Here is a 17,008-nt window from a genome sequence, read left to right on the forward strand (position 1 = left end):
GTTAATATAAATCCACTTAAATCCCACCATATTATCACATTCTTGGAATTACATATTCCAACAATATTTTAGCCTCCGTTTGAACTGTAGCCCGAGCTGCTGGAAATGCTTCAACTCACTGAGTTAATTGATCTATTATAACTAACAAATATTTCCACCGACTCACTTTAGGCAATTCTGTAAAATCAACCTGGATCGTTTCAAACAGCCTGTAGGCTGTTTTGCATCCTCCAGAGGGAGGGCTTCTTAATGCCTTCTTAGTTACTTTTTGACAGGTGAGACACCCCTGGGTGATTTGCTTTCCAATTTCAAATATCCTTATACACCCATAAAATTTTAAAAAGTGATCACAAAGGGCTCTTATTCCCCAGTGTGTCCATCTATGCAAGTTATCTAAGACCTAATGTGCCACTGGTTTTGGCATCATAATCTTGCTATAAAGAAAAACCCACTTTCCCTCCTTAAATGTTTTTCCTAATTTCCTTATAGCTGCCAGTTCTGCTAGCGAAAGTGTCCCCTGCTGAATTCTGTTTCTTGTAAGGTCATGATTTCAGTATTTTTGCTTTGGGTTTTTTTTTCCTTAAGGTCGCTCTTTTTGCTTCTTCGTCGGCCAAATTATTCTCTCTGACTCTAATATCCCTCTCTCTCTGGTGTCCCTTTGCATGAACTACTGCTATTTTCTTTGAGCTTTTTAAAGCTTCAAGTATCTGAATTATCAATTCCCCGTGTACTAACCCTTTCTCTTGAGTGTTTATAAGTCCCCTTTCCTTCCAAATTTTTCTAAAAGTATGTACTACACTAAAAGCATATTTGGAGTCTTTATAAATAGTCCCTTCTTGCTCTTTTAGTATGAATAATGCACGGAGTAATGCATAAAGTTCACAGGCTTGTGCTGACCAGGAGGGACTAAGGGGACCAGATTCCTTTACCCAAAGCTCTTCCCCACTTCACTCAAATGCCAACCCATATCATTAATTTCCAGATTATCTTCTTCAGTTAAAGAATAATTTTTTAGTTTTCCTTCCCAGGGTTTTATCTGTAAATTTAAGGCTAATATTAGATCTCTGCTTAATAAATTATTCTCCGCTTCTGGTATCAACAATAAATCATTTACTCCAAATTTGTCGCCTGTTTAAATTTGCACCCCTTTAATTACAGGAACTGGAAAAGCCTCTCTTGTAATTCTAACTACTGGAACTCGCTCACGACTTATCTCACATCCCTGGGGTAATTTTGTCATTGTCAACTGAGAAACTCCTGTATTGACTAAGAATATAACTTATCAACACACTTCTGGTGGTGTTTTTCAGTCCCCTTCATTAAACAGAGCCCCTGACCTCCATTAAAAGTTTCCTCATCTTGCTCTTTCTTCCTGCAACTTTTTTTGTCTGTGCCCCTTTTTATGATAGTAAAAACAGGTAGGACCTGCACCCTTTAAGGTAGGGCAAGAATTTTTTTAGGTGCTCTTTCTTGTGGTCGGAAAAACACACAGGTCTTGTGTTCCTAAAGATAGATCTTGACATCTGCTCTTTGTTTTTCTCTGTGGATTTTTCTGTATTCAAAGCTGCCTGCATTTCTTTAACTGCTGCTACCAAAATTCTGGCATCTGCTTTCTGCTTTTTCTTATCTCTGTTCACATACACCCTTTGTGCTCCTCTCAGTAACTCCTGAAGTGCCCTGTCCTGCCTCTGAACAACAGACCTACTTCTCCCCTCAGGACTCCAAAAGGCAGCATTTTCACTCTCCTCCTGATTAACAGGGTCTTTTGAATTCACATATATATTTAGAGCCTGGCAAATATAATCCTCAAATGATCCGAACTTGGACCAATAAAAATTATCTTTCCGGATCATTTCCTTTTTCCATTTAAACATGTAATACTTAATTATTTTCCGTTTACTTTTTCTCCTTTGGGATTCCCATTCATCCCCAAACTGTATTATCATCCCCAGTGGGCTGTCCTGAGGAATGCTCTCCCCCTGAGAACCCGCCTCACAGTTCCTAGATACCTCAAACTGCTGTGAATTATTCACACAATCTGAGCCCCTGGGTCAAGGAACTTACTTTTTCCCTGACCCATTTCTGGTGACAACGAACTAAGAAATCCCTGGTGTCACAGACATCTTTTGTGAAAAATCCTTTCTTTAGGATTTTTTCCCTTTCTGAGAAGCTGTGGCCTCAGTAACAAAATGTAAACAATGGTTATCTGCTGCTGTGAAATGCAACAGGTGCACCTGTGATTGGCCCATGATGGATGTTTACAATTAATGGCCACTCAAGGACCGAGCTCGCTGTTGGGACCAGTGACAGGACTCGAGGAAAGGCCAGGGAGCTGGGATGGGGCAGGTTTAATTTCCGTATTAGGAAAACGCTTTTCACCCAGAGCAGGGTCAGCAACTGGGACGGGTTCCCCATGGATGCAGTCCAGCGGAGCCTGGGATGGCTCTTGGGAAAAAGTTAAAATGGATAGAGAAAACCCTAGCAAAGTAGCAAAAAGATTGTAGTTCGTAGTCAAGAGTCAAGAGCCAGGCTGAGGTGATCCTGATTTCATGTTGACAGAGCTAACCAAAGCAGCAAAAGAGTTGGCGATCAAGGCAGCCAGAGCACGTGTGCAGGGACAAATTGCTAGTGGAGCCTTACAAGGCACAGTAGACAAGCTGTGTCCTATCGTAAGCCCTTTGTGGGACGCGAACGATGCCGGCTGCTGTGCAATGTTCACCAGATACCAGGAATGACCGAGACTGGCAGTTCTTACCCTAGCAGGTTACCGGTTAAAATATAGGTAAAGAATAATAAAGAAGTTGAATTTTTAACTAAATGTGGAGACACATTTTCACGCGTGAATCAAGCACTGATACCCAAAAGTGAAAACTATCTGCCAGCAATAGGAGCCAGAAAAGGCATTCTTCCTGCAACCACTTCAATGTAAAATCAAGAAGAAAATGGGAATACATCAGTTTCTTTATTTACCAAACTCACTCAAATCTGTCCTAGGCATGGATTTGCTTGAAAATTTAGAAGCAAGAGTTCCGTTTAGAAAAAGAAAACTAACATGGAAGGTACCTGAAGACAAATGAGCAGTTTTAGCAGTAGGACTGACAATTGACACAAGACCAACAAACAAGAAGAACTATTTAGAGCAAGTATTGAATCAGGTATACCCCAGAGTATGGGATACTGATAGCCCAGGAAAATCAAAACGAGCAGACCCTGTGAAAACTGAGCTACACACAAGAGTTGAGCCAGTAGTCAGAAAGCAATACCCTTGAAGATTAGAAGCTAGGAAAGAAATAGAACCAACAATCAATAAATTCCTGACATCAGGATTATTAAAGGAATAAAAGTCAAAATTGAATACTGCTAGATTAGCAATAAAGAAACCTAATGGCACTTAGAGACTAGTGCCAGATTTCCAGGCAATTAATGGTTTATACCTTACTAGCTTACTAGCTAAGCTTGGAGATGATGCTATTTGGTGCGGGGAAGGTCCATGGGCAGGTGCTGTGGAGAGCCGCTCCCTCTTGGTCTGAGAGACCAGCTCCCCCAGCCCACCTTGCTGCCAGGCCCGGAGGGTGTAACGTGCGCTCGACCGGCAGCCGAAGGAGGGCTCTTGACACCGTGTCTGATGCAACAGGGTTTACTGAAGGTAGGTCAGAGGGTGCAGGTTGGGTGAGGGTGAGAAGAGGGACAGGAAGAGGCAGGAGCACAAGCACTGTAACATGACACATAAGGCACCTGCAAGCTGCTGGGGAAGCCTCAAGTCTGCTCAGTGAGCCACGTGTGCCCTCAGCATTGGGACAGCCACCTTTCCCTCAGTGAGCCTCACATCCCAGGGTCAGCAAATCAAGAGGCACCAGGCATGCTGTAGGTGACTCAGAGCGGGTGCAGTGGGCCATGGTGGCCAGGGGCCAGAAGCAGGCAGAAAGCCACCGGGGCTTGGAAAAGGCTCCGCTCTGCTTACAGCGTGGGCTGAGAGCTGGGAGAGCTCCGTTTCCCCCTTGAGATGTTGGAGACGGGGCCTTTCACCCTCCTGATAGGGCTGCCCCTGGCTGCAGGCAGCCAGAGGAGTACGACGACACAAGGCCGAGAGCAGCAAAGCAAAGAGCCAGCCGTGCAAAGCACAGGGAGGTGGCCCAGTGCAAAGCCAGCGTGGCATCCTGAAGGTGCCCGCTGCACTCTCATGTGTCCCTGCCTTGGGAAGGACAGGAATGCCCGTGGTCCAAGAGGGCCTTTCTGTGGCCCCTGTGGGCTCAAAGCTGCTGCTCTTCTGGCTCAATGGGGGCTAAAGCCACAGAGCTCGGCCTCCCCCACAGCAACAGGAACAAGACTTGGATATCAGACAGTGGAGCTCAATGCCTAAGGCTGAGGGGCACGGGGCCTCCAGTCTGGAGCCCAGGGAGGGCACATGCCCAGCCCCACAACAGCTGGCCTCACAGCCCTGAAAGGCCAGGACCAGGGTTCCACGCCTGATCCCAGGGGCTCCCTCCAACCGGCCACAAACCTGGAAGCGCCAGAGCAGCCGGCTGTCAGGATCGAGGCGGCTGCCAGGGGAGGGGCTGCTTATGGCCTCTGCCAGCCAATTGCTCAGGGCTTAGCAGCGCCTCAGCCCCTCAGGGTCTCCCCCAGCCTGGCCAAGCTTGCCGGCAGCAGCGCCGCTGCCCCACAGCAGCTCCAGAGGAGCCCCATCCAGAGGCACCTGGGAGCCCTCAGCAAGGCAGCCAGCAGCGCATGGGCAGGAGGACACGGATGGCCCTTCCTCCCCGGCACAGGGCTTGTGGCCATTGCCAGGCACCGCTCTGGCAGGGATCCCCGCAGCTCCGGCCCCTGCCCAGCCGCTCTGTCGGCAGCACAAAGGCTTCAGCAGAACCACCAAAGGCCAAGGGGCTTCTGGCCATTTTCCCTGCGACACTGCACGCCCGGACAGCTGGCTGACCACAAGCACCTATTTCCCCCTCTCCCCTTATGCCCTACAGACCCTGTGCAGGAAAAGAAAGATCCTGGCACTCTGTGTATTGGAAGATATTCTATTCTATTCTACGATATTCTATACTCAACAAAAACCGAAAATACAAACAGAAAAATCTTGAAGAAGAAACAGAAAATCCCTGCTGGCTTAAATGGCCCCAGCAGACAGAGTCTTTCAGATCATCTCTCTGCGGAGCTCCAGCAGAACAGCACGGCAGTGCTGCACAGACGAGGCCGTTTCCTCCATGCACTGCGGAATCGATCTCGCAGCTTACGCCATGGGGAGTAGGGAGCTCTCTGTAGGGCCCGGAGAACTAAAGAAAATTCAACTGCAGCATCTCTGATTGCAGGACTGCTGTCACATGCCATTTCTTCAAGGGCTGCAAGAGAGCGGGAAAAGAGGCAAGGTCAGATCCCGCATGTGCAGGGAGCCGAGGAGAGCCCCTGCCGGCACTATCCCGGCCGGCTCTTGCCATGGCCCGCAGGGAGAAGGGAGCAAGGGGATCAGCCCGAAGGTGCTGGCCACGAATGCCACACGTAGCCCTGAAATCTCTGTGTGCTCTGTCCACGGGAGCAGAGCCCTCCGCAGCCGGGGCAGGGCTTGCAGCTGCCCCCTCCAGCCCCCGCGGTCAGCCGGCTGCCCTCACACACTCACCAGTGCAGATCAGCTGCAGCTCTTGCTGCTGCCCCCTCAGGTGCCGCCCGGCCATGCCTGTGAACACAGAGCCTGTCACGGCCCCAGCGGCACAGCTCCCTGCCGGCGGCGCTGCCGGCGCTGTGGCCACACGGGCTGCTGGCCGGGCAGGGCTCAGCCCGGGCCCTTGCCGCACGCTGCCGCCCCAGGGCACGGCTGCCAGAGGGCGGCAGCAGCGATGCCCAGGCCAGGCAGGGCTCCACGGCGCCGGGCCCGGCTGGCGCTGCCGGGGGCAGCAGGCGGGGCCGGGGCCGAGCTGCGGCGGGCCGGGGAGGGAGCCCGGCACGGGACTCACCCATGAACCTGACGGCCGCCTCTCGCAGGGACTCCTGTGGGCTCTGCAGGTAGCGCAGGGCCTGGCGCAGCTGCTCGGCCGCTCGCCTCCTGTCCTCTGCCAGCTGCAGAGAGCAGCAGGAGGGAAGGGTTGGCGCGGGCTCAGCCCCTGGGCGGGGCGCTGTCTGCGCCCAGCGCCGGCCTCCCCTGCCCGCACAGCCCTGAGGCGCGGCCAGCAGCCGCTGGCCAAGGGCTCCCGAGGGCAGGGGGCAGAGGGCCGGCTGCTGCCCGGGGAGCCGCAGTGCCGCCCCGCAGCCCCGCCGGGCCCGGACTCCCAGGGCACCCGACTCGGGCCTGCGGGAGCCTGGAGAAGAGCCCGCGCGACCTCTGGGTGCAGCAGCGGGCACAGCTGCCCGTCCCCCACGCTGAGCACCGCCCTCAGCGTCCTTCGCCATGCTGAGGCTGGGGCTTCTCGGCTGCTCTTACCAGGCACTCGCCAAAGCTCTGATCCACGTGTAGCATTTGTTCAATATCCCTCCTCTTCAGGAATCTGGCTGAGGAATGCAGCGTTTCCCGGGAGGCCTGGAGAGCAACAGAGAGGCACAGATGGCCCCACAGTCCAGGGCACAGGACCATCCCAGTAGCACAGGCTGGAGGAGGCTGCAGCCTGCAAGGTGCCAGGGCAGGAGGCAGCCCAAGCCCCTGCCAGGGGGACCGCAGCTGGCCACAAGTGCTCACCTCAGCAACAATCTGATTCTCATCATGGCAGTGGAAGTAGAGAGGGAGCAGGCTCTGGCGCACGTGGGACTTGAGGGCCTTTCTTCCCTCTTCTGTTAATAAGTCCAGCATCTCTTGAAAGACAGCCATGGAGCTCAACTGCACCTGGATATCATCCTGGATGAAAGGAAAGGGCAAAAGACCTGAGCATCAGCTGCTTCAGGCCCTCCAGGGCACAGGCGTGCATCTGCACAGGGCACCAAGTGTCCGGGCAGCAGCCAGTGGCCGTGGCTGTGGGCACAGGGCCTTACGCTGTCAAAGAGTGGCAGGAGCGCCTCAGCCAGCTGCAGGGCAATGGGGGTGGCTATTGGGGCACCATTATCCAGGAGCAAATATCTCAGGAGAAGAATGCTCATCCTGATCATGTCGCTGTCATTTTCCTCCAGGAGCTCCACAAGACTTTCAGTCAGGCTCTGCATTTTTTCGGCCTGTGTGGAACACCACTTTGTGAAAGGCCGCCCTGCTGCCGCAGGGCCCAGAGGCCAAAGGCCTGTCCCGAAGCTCTGGGGCAGCTGGAGCGGGAGGCAGGAGAGCTGGGAGCAGCTGCCCTAGTGGCCGAAGCCCATGCAATGCCAAGCGACAGTGTTGCCCAGCCCCACGCTGCCTGCACGGCTTCAGCCACTGTCCCTTCTCACCATCAAGGCATTCTTGCCCAGCACTACGAGGCCTCGGCGTGCCAAGTAACGCCTAGCCATGTGCTCGCTCTGCAGGTTCTGTGCCAGGATCTCCAGAACGCTGTCACTGCATTCCCTCAAGTCCAGGCACTCGAGGACCTGAAAGGCACAGGGCAGTGACAGGGGAGCCGGCCGGCAGGAGCCCGGAGCTGCACAGGGCCGGGCCCAGGCAGCAGCACAGGGCACGGGCACTGTCCTGGCAGCTGTGGCTGCGAGAGGCCAGAGGGCTGGGAGGCAGCTCAGCCGGGCAGCGCTGGCCTTGAGGCTCACCTCCACAAGGAATGCCAGGGCAGGGAAATCCCAGTATGGCATCTCTTTGCCGAGCAGGGCGAGCAGGTAGAATGCAATCGCAGAACAAAAGTGGATGGCTAAGCGGCGAATTTCTCTGAAGAGGGGAAAAAGGAAACAAGACCCTGAGCCAGTGAGGCAAACCTCTCCCAGGCGTGACTCATCCAGTTCTCATCTTTCCCCAGCACCCTTCCAGCAAGGGGACGTGGGCCATTTTGCAGTTGGTTGCTCATGGGCACCGTCCTCTGCCAGCCTTTTCCAGTCTGCTTGGCCGTTCCTTTAGTGACAAGGCCCTCTGGCCCATGGCCACCACGGACACTTTGTGAGGCACCTGGGCACAGAGCAGCAATGTCAGAGGCAGTGGGGAGAAGGGGGTCTCACCTGGCAAGCAGAGCCACGGCAAAGTGGTGAGTGTCAAGAGAGAGCAGCGTGTCCCAGGCACACCTGCGCTCTATTGCCACCACCACATCCTCGCAGCGGAGAAGGCAGAGCAGGGACTTGAGGGTGCGCACTGCAAACCTGTGTGCAGAGCAAAGCCCAGGTCACAGCGGCAGCACTGGCTCCTTGGCAGGCCACGTGGCAGGGACAGGAGGAGTGGCATGGGGCACCTGTTGGGGCTGGTGGCAAGGCCGTGCTCTTCCTGGCATCCCTTCCAGAAGGTGTCCACCGCCTCTGGCATATCCAGAGTGCTGAAGAACACTTGGAATAGCAGATGCACAAATAGGCGGGGGAAATACACCTTCAAGATCCGTGGGAGACAGGGCACCTGGAGGATCTTCCACATCACCACAGTTGCCTGCAAAGGACAAAGCCCCCCGAGACAGCGCTCAGTGCTGAGGTGTGCGTGTGGATGGGCCCGAGCGTGGCAGGGAGAGGCCAGGAGAGACCTTGGCAGGGGGAGCACGGGGCCTGGTGGGCCTGAAGCTGCCCCTGGGCCAGGTTTCAGGCCAGTGCCTGAGGCAGGGAGATGCAGTGAGGGAAGGAGGATGGAGAGCTGCTGGAGAGGCAGCCTTGGGGCCTGCAAAGGCCAGTTGCAGGAACTCACAGCCAGGGCAAAGACACCCGTTTCGTCCCCATCGGAGGTGCAGGCGCTGTACTCTGGCCAGCTCCCCAGCACATCCAGGAGGATCAGCTGCGCCAGCTCCACAGTCCTGGCTGAGCCCATGATGGTCTTCCACATGGCCATGGCAGCTCTGCGGGGTTAGAGCTGTGTCTCAGGGGGGGTCTCAGACACAGCAGCGGGGGCAGCTGACCTGGCTGCCATTTCTGCCTGTGCCCACTGCCCCCCTGGCAGCAGCAGCCAGACAGCCCAGCCCTGTGGGGACAGAGCCCTGAGAGGCGGCAAGGGAGCATGGCAACTGGCTGAGGGGCTGACATGGCAGGGCTGGGAAAGGGAGCAGCCAGAGGGCTCTGGAATTCTCTGTTGCTCAGACACCTGGGGCAGGCCGTACAGGGTGATGGGCTGGGGAGGCCTGAGCCCTGTGGGCAGGTGGGCCCCATACCTGTCACAGGACGGGGCCACACGCAGGAGCGTGATGACTGCGTCATTTGGCTGTGCTTCGGTGAGATCCAGCAGGGTCTTGTCCAGCCTGTGCTCAGCAGAATCATTGGCCATGAGCCACTGGTGGATGTAGCTCACCATGGCAGGCACCTGGAGAAGGCACGGGGAGACTTGGAAAGCTGCCAGAGGGAGCAATGTTCCCAGCTTCCCCAGAGGAGTACTTCCCTTCCCTTCCCAGCCCACTGCCATGTGGCCTGAAAGGCTCACAGCAAGCAGCATGCATGGCTGGGGAGGCCAAGCAATTGCTGGGAGGATCAAAGCCTGGCCACAGGCTGCTTACTTGCTTTGGAGCGTAAAAATCTTCCTCGACAAGCATAGACAGCAGGGCAGCACTGGTCTTGCTTAGGAAGATGGGCGAGTATGGTCTGAGGCCTACGCCCGTGGCGATGGTCTCTTCCTCCTCTTTAACTCTCTTGAGGAAGTTGCAAACGAACTGTAGGAGAAGGGCAAGAAGCCGGGGATGTTGCATGGAGCGCTGCACACACGGTGCTGGGCTGAGCAGGGACAGCAGGCCCAGCCCAGGTGGGGGTGGCTGCAGGTACCTGCGCTGTTCTGCGGAAGCGGCCACGGCTGGACTCCTGCTCTTGGGTGCGCTCCAGGGCTGCATCTGGCAAAGAGCGAGCGCAGCCAGAGATGAGGGGCTGCGGGAGAGGCCGGAGAACGCGGGCCAGCCCTGCGCTCCCCAGGCAGGGAGAGCCCCGGGATGCCCCAGGGGATGGAGCACGGCCACTGCGGGGTGTCTGCCCGGCCCCTCTTCCGTCCTGTCCATAGGCATGTCCCCAGGGGATAGCATGGCACAGCACAGCATGGCATGGTGTGGGGCCAAGCTGGCAGCAGGCACCAGTCCTGTGGCCCAGCTCCGCCACTCACCCTCCTGCGGTGGCTGGAAGGGCACCACCTCTTCAGTCTGCTGTGCCGGGGCAGCTCCAGGGCCTTCTTCCTCCTCCTCGACCCAGGCCAGCTCGGGCACTCTCGGGGGTCTCTGCTCCATGTCTCTGACTGGATTGGTGGCTATTTGCAGGAGAGATGCCCTGCAAAAGCTCCAAGTCACCAAGTCGTGCAATGGTGCCTGGAAGGCACCTTCAAGTAAGAAGCCTCAGGAAGGCTACAGGACAGCAAGTCCTGCACTCGGTCTCAAGGGCTCCTGCCACAAAGACAGGAGACTCCTGCCAAGGACTTGTGGTCTGGCCTCAAGGGCACTTGCAGAAGAGAAGCCTCAGGGAGACCACGGGTCAGCAAGGCCTGTGGTCTGGCCTCGAGCTCAGCTGCAGACACAAGGCTTCAGAAAAGCTCCAGGTGGGACGCGAACGAGCGCGCTGTGCGGGGGCTCCTCACGGCACCGCTCTGTCCCGTCCTGTCGCGTCGCGTGCTCTGAGCACTGTGGCGTGCTCTTGTCAGCGCCAGCTCCTATGTCACCAGGTGTCACAGAGGGCCCTTGGACACCCGGTTCCATGTCACAATGACTGTGCGGCGCCGTGTCACCAAGGGCCCTTGCACACACTGCCGCCTGCCATGGGGCCAGGCCCAGCCCACCCAAAGTGGCCCAGGTTGGAAGGAATGGCTGGCCCCAGGAGTCTAAGGCAGGCCGACAGGATCTTTAGGAAGGGCTCAGAGCATCAGCGAACGATGGCCTGCTCTGTGGGCTCAGGGCAGCAGAAGGAGCCCCCAGGGCTGCCGTCGCAGCCGTTCTGGGAAGGGCACGGGGCCTTGCAGGGAAGCTGGCACGGCCTCCTCGGGACACGTCCCGGCTGGTGGCCGTCCTAAACCCGCCGGTGTGACACGCACAAGGAACGTGTGGGCCCGGGCACCATCGCTGCTCTCAGGCCTGGGGCCCGGGGAGCGCTGACATCAGCGGGTGTGGCAGAGTCCCTGGCCAAGCAGACCTGCCACTCCCCGAGCCCTGGCAGCGCTGGTGCCTGTCTCCTGCCCCAGAGACCTGTGCCCCTGAGGGGCTTCTGTGCCAGAAGGAGCCAAAGCCCACGTGCATGGGGGGCTGTGCTCCTACCTGCAGGGGCTGATGGCAGGAGCACCTGGAGCAACTGCTGGCACACTTGGTCTCTGTCAGATGATGTTGCTCCATCCTGAAATGAATTTTTCTCATGGAAGGCATTGGCAGTAGCACCAGAGCACCATCCATTGCTGAGTTTCCCAGGACAATTAGATTGCAAAGTTAACACTCTGAAATTTCCTTGTGCTTTTCTCACTCTCTTTCCCACATTCTGGAAAAAACCAGAATCTGCCCAGTCTCTGCTATTCTCAGCTTCCGTTGCTGCATGTCTTGCTCTGGCAGCTCACGTCCCAGCCAAACTGTGTCGTTGCTGAGCACAGCATTGAGCGGCCACAAAGTGGGAAATTCCCCAGTGAACATCAAGGCAGACACGTGGAAGTGCAGAGGATAAGGATAACTCTGGGAGGAGAAGCTCTTCTGTGTCTCTGATGATGGTGCCCACACCCTGTAGCAGCAGCCAAGAGACGCGCTGAAAGACGACGGGTGCAGTTTTGGGCAGCACAGTATCAAAAGTTATGAAACCATTAGCCAGAATGCAAAAGAAGACTGCAAGGATGGAGTGTGGCCTGGAGGGGAAGCCCTAGATGCAGCTGAGGCCACTTTGTTCAGCCTGGAGGAGAGTAAAGGGCGTCGTTGTGGTCTTCAACATCCTCCTGAGGGGAATCAGAGGGGCTGCTGCAGCTCTCGTCACTGTTGGGACCAGTGACAGGACTGGAGGAAAGGGCAGGGAGCTGGGACGGGGCAGGTTTCATTTCCATATCAGGAAAAGGTTTTTCACCCAGAGCGCGGTCAGGCACTGGGACGGGTTCCCCATGGACGCAGCCCAGCGGAGCCCGGGCTGGCTCTTGGGAAAACTGCGGCGCTGCGCCGGGAGTGGGGAATGGCCAAGGCGTGGGTTCTGCCCACAGCTAACCCTGGTGAGCCACTGCTCAGTGGTTCAGGATCTACTCACTGCAGGACGGAGCAGGCCAAAGAGAAGGAGGAGGCTCCTCTATTGTTAGGTTCCAAAGGCAAAGGTTTATCCCAAGGGATGGATTCAGCCTGAAAGAGTCGCCAGCACTTCTGTGCAGGGGATTTTATCGGGGTACATACAACTCAGGGGGTGGATACAAACGACTGAGCAATAAGGAATCTGCAGGGGAGGAGCGAGGGCATTCCATCAGTTGCTGGGGACTAATTAGGACAGATGAGAGGAGAGGGTAGGTCACATGGGCCAGTGGGGCTTCCAGCAATAGGGGAATTCCAAAGGGGTGGTGCAGTCAGGGGTTGGTGCAAGGCAAAAGTGACAGGGAAGGTTCAGGAATAAAGAGCTGGATTATCTTGAGAGGCAGGGAAGGAGCTGGAACAAAGGGAAATGGCATGAGGGACAGCTTTGAGGGAAGGCAAAACCTACGGGTAAACCAACTTGGGGAAAACACGGGGTACATGAAAACAAACCATTCTACGATAACTGATAAATAAACACAAACCGGAACACCCCAGGGAAATGGGCACAGCACCAAGCCCGTCTGAGTTTGAGAAGTGATCGAAGAACATTGAGCAGTCACCCAAGCTTTTAGACACTACATCAAAAGTCAAGGGTTTTGACCTCTAGGTTTACATGAGTATATACTCCTGAGTAGGACTTTAGGCAGTGTTTTCAGAAACTCGTTGTATGTCCAATCGTACCCCAATTCCTTGTAGATTGTGTGGAACGGGGAATCCTTTTGTTTTCACTGCTTGTTAGGACTATAAAAAAGAATATTGGTGCTGGGTGACTCAGAGACAGCCCGTGCATGTTAAGTGTAGTATACAGGGGATAAAGAGAAGGAAACGAGATGTACTAATACATCCTGCTAAGACTGGAAATTTAGATAGCATGAAGAATGAATAACACAAGAAGTAATGATGGTATTAAAAAGAGTCCACTAGAATGTAATTTAGCAGATGAGAAAGCTTTGGGAGGAATCCCAGAGGGTAATTTTTCATGTGAGGTCACCTGATGAAATACTCTTACCCAATGGTAGGCTGAGTATATCAATTAGAAAGTGGTGAAATGTGACGCCCTAATGGAACGTTAAGATCCATTGTTACAGTTGATGTTATTTTTAAGACAAGAAGAAAAATGAGATCCGGTGATATATATGCAGACATGGCTTTTACCCTGAAGAATAAATCTGAGTGCCACAAAAAATTGTGGCTTTGATTTGGCCCCACAGGACTTTTAGTCCTAACTTTGGAAAGAGATAAGAGGCAGAAAAGAAAGAGATGTCATTCAGCATTCAGCATAGGGCAGAGATGTTTGAACATGGCTGAAATGCCCCAGGAAGATTGTGTTCTAGGTGTCCAAGATTTACAGCCGAGTTAGCCCAGGCCAGCTCGGGTACACTCCCCTTCAGGCAACCACTCTGCCCCCTGAATGAAAGCCAAATGGCAGTGAGGATGAGATGAATAATCCAGGTGAGGGGACGATTTCAGAGAGCCTCAGTGACAAGCAACACACGGAATAAAACCAAGAAAGCTTTGCCTTTAGCCACCCCCTTAAGGCAAGACTTGAGTCCCCCAGGAGAAGCCATGTGGGTGAACATCTGCTTTTCTACTAGTGCCCTGAACAGTTGGTGGGAAAACGTTAAAATGGATAGAGAAAACCCTAGCAAAGTAGCAAAGAGATTGTAGTTCGTAGTCAAGAGTCAAGAGCCAGGCTGAGGTGATCCTGATTTCATGTTGACAGAGCTAACCAAAGCAGCAAAAGAGTTGGCGATCAAGGCAGCCAGAGCACGTGTGCAGGGACAAATTGCTAGTGGAGCCTTACAGGGCACAGTAGACAAGCTGTGTCCTATCGTAAGCCCTTTGTGGGACGCGAACGATGCCGGCTGCTGTGCAATGTTCACCAGATACCAGGAATGACCGAGACTGGCAGTTCTTGCCCTAGCAGGTTACCGGTTAAAATATAGGTAAAGAATAATAAAGAAGTTGAATTTTTAACTAAATGTGGAGACACATTTTCACGCGTGAATCAAGCACTGATACCCAAAAGTGAAAACTATCTGCCAGCAATAGGAGCCAGAAAAGGCATTCTTCCTGCAACCACTTCAAAGTAAAATCAAGAAGAAAATGGGAATACATCAGTTTCTTTATTTACCAAACTCACTCAAATCTGTCCTAGGCATGGATTTGCTTGAAAATTTAGAAGCAAGAGTTCCGTTTAGAGAAAGAAAACTAACATGGAAGGTACCTGAAGACAAATGAGCAGTTTTAGCAGTAGGACTGACAATTGACACAAGACCAACAAACAAGAAGAACTATTTAGAGCAAGTATTGAATCAGGTATACCCCAGAGTATGGGATACTGATAGCCCAGGAAAATCAAAACGAGCAGACCCTGTGAAAACTGAGCTACCCACAAGAGTTGAGCCAGTAGTCAGAAAGCAATACCCTTGAAGATTAGAAGCTAGGAAAGAAATAGAACCAACAATCAATAAATTCCTGACATCAGGATTATTAAAGGAATAAAAGTCAAAATTGAATACTGCTAGATTAGCAATAAAGAAACCTAATGGCACTTAGAGACTAGTGCCAGATTTCCAGGCAATTAATGGTTTATACCTTACTAGCTTACTAGCTAAGCTTGGAGATGATGCTATTTGGTGCGGGGAAGGTCCATGGGCAGGTGCTGTGGAGAGCCGCTCCCTCTTGGTCTGAGAGACCAGCTCCCCCAGCCCACCTTGCTGCCAGGCCCGGAGGGTGTAACGTGCGCTCGACCGGCAGCCGAAGGAGGGCTCTTGACACCGTGTCTGATGCAACAGGGTTTACTGAAGGTAGGTCAGAGGGTGCAGGTTGGGTGAGGGTGAGAAGAGGGACAGGAAGAGGCAGGAGCACAAGCACTGTAACATGACACATAAGGCACCTGCAAGCTGCTGGGGAAGCCTCAAGTCTGCTCAGTGAGCCACGTGTGCCCTCAGCATTGGGACAGCCACCTTTCCCTCAGTGAGCCTCACATCCCAGGGTCAGCAAATCAAGAGGCACCAGGCATGCTGTAGGTGACTCAGAGCGGGTGCAGTGGGCCATGGTGGCCAGGGGCCAGAAGCAGGCAGAAAGCCACCGGGGCTTGGAAAAGGCTCCGCTCTGCTTACAGCGTGGGCTGAGAGCTGGGAGAGCTCCGTTTCCCCCTTGAGATGTTGGAGACGGGGCCTTTCACCCTCCTGATAGGGCTGCCCCTGGCTGCAGGCAGCCAGAGGAGTACGACGACACAAGGCCGAGAGCAGCAAAGCAAAGAGCCAGCCGTGCACAGCACAGGGAGGTGGCCCAGTGCAAAGCCAGCGTGGCACCCTGAAGGTGCCCGCTGCACTCTCATGTGTCCCTGCCTTGGGAAGGACAGGAATGCCCGTGGTCCAAGAGGGCCTTTCTGTGGCCCCTGTGGGCTCAAAGCTGCTGCTCTTCTGGCTCAATGGGGGCTAAAGCCACAGAGCTCGGCCTCCCCCACAGCAACAGGAACAAGACTTGGATATCAGACAGTGGAGCTCAATGCCTAAGGCTGAGGGGCACGGGGCCTCCAGTCTGGAGCCCAGGGAGGGCACATGCCCAGCCCCACAACAGCTGGCCTCACAGCCCTGAAAGGCCAGGACCAGGGTTCCACGCCTGATCCCAGGGGCTCCCTCCAACCGGCCACAAACCTGGAAGCGCCAGAGCAGCCGGCTGTCAGGATCGAGGCGGCTGCCAGGGGAGGGGCTGCTTATGGCCTCTGCCAGCCAATTGCTCAGGGCTTAGCAGCGCCTCAGCCCCTCAGGGTCTCCCCCAGCCTGGCCAAGCTTGCCGGCAGCAGCGCCGCTGCCCCACAGCAGCTCCAGAGGAGCCCCATCCAGAGGCACCTGGGAGCCCTCAGCAAGGCAGCCAGCAGCGCATGGGCAGGAGGACACGGATGGCCCTTCCTCCCCGGCACAGGGCTTGTGGCCATTGCCAGGCACCGCTCTGGCAGGGATCCCCGCAGCTCCGGCCCCTGCCCAGCCGCTCTGTCGGCAGCACAAAGGCTTCAGCAGAACCACCAAAGGCCAAGGGGCTTCTGGCCATTTTCCCTGCGACACTGCACGCCCGGACAGCTGGCTGAGCACAAGCACCTATTTCCCCCTCTCCCCTTATGCCCTACAGACCCTGTGCAGGAAAAGAAAGATCCTGGCACTCTGTGTATTGGAAGATATTCTATTCTATTCTACGATATTCTATACTCAACAAAAACCGAAAATACAAACAGAAAAATCTTGAAGAAGAAACAGAAAATCCCTGCTGGCTTAAATGGCCCCAGCAGACAGAGTCTTTCAGATCATCTCTCTGCGGAGCTCCAGCAGAACAGCACGGCAGTGCTGCACAGACGAGGCCGTTTCCTCCATGCACTGCGGAATCGATCTCGCAGCTTACGCCATGGGGAGTAGGGAGCTCTCTGTAGGGCCCGGAGAACTAAAGAAAATTCAACTGCAGCATCTCTGATTGCAGGACTGCTGTCACATGCCATTTCTTCAAGGGCTGCAAGAGAGCGGAAAAGAGGCAAGGTCAGATCCCGCATGTGCAGGGAGCCGAGGAGAGCCCCTGCCGGCACTATCCCGGCCGGCTCTTGCCATGGCCCGCAGGGAGAAGGGAGCAAGGGGATCAGCCCGAAGGTGCTGGCCACGAATGCCACACGTAGCCCTGAAATCTCTGTGTGCTCTGTCCACGGGAGCAGAGCCCTCCGCAGCCGGGGCAGGGCTTGCAGCTGCCACCTCCAGCCCCCGCGGTCAGCCGGCTGCCCTCACACACTC

The sequence above is a fragment of the Melospiza melodia genome, chromosome 11, assembly GCF_035770615.1.
Source record: "Melospiza melodia melodia isolate bMelMel2 chromosome 11, bMelMel2.pri, whole genome shotgun sequence".
Taxonomy (NCBI): domain Eukaryota; kingdom Metazoa; phylum Chordata; class Aves; order Passeriformes; family Passerellidae; genus Melospiza; species Melospiza melodia.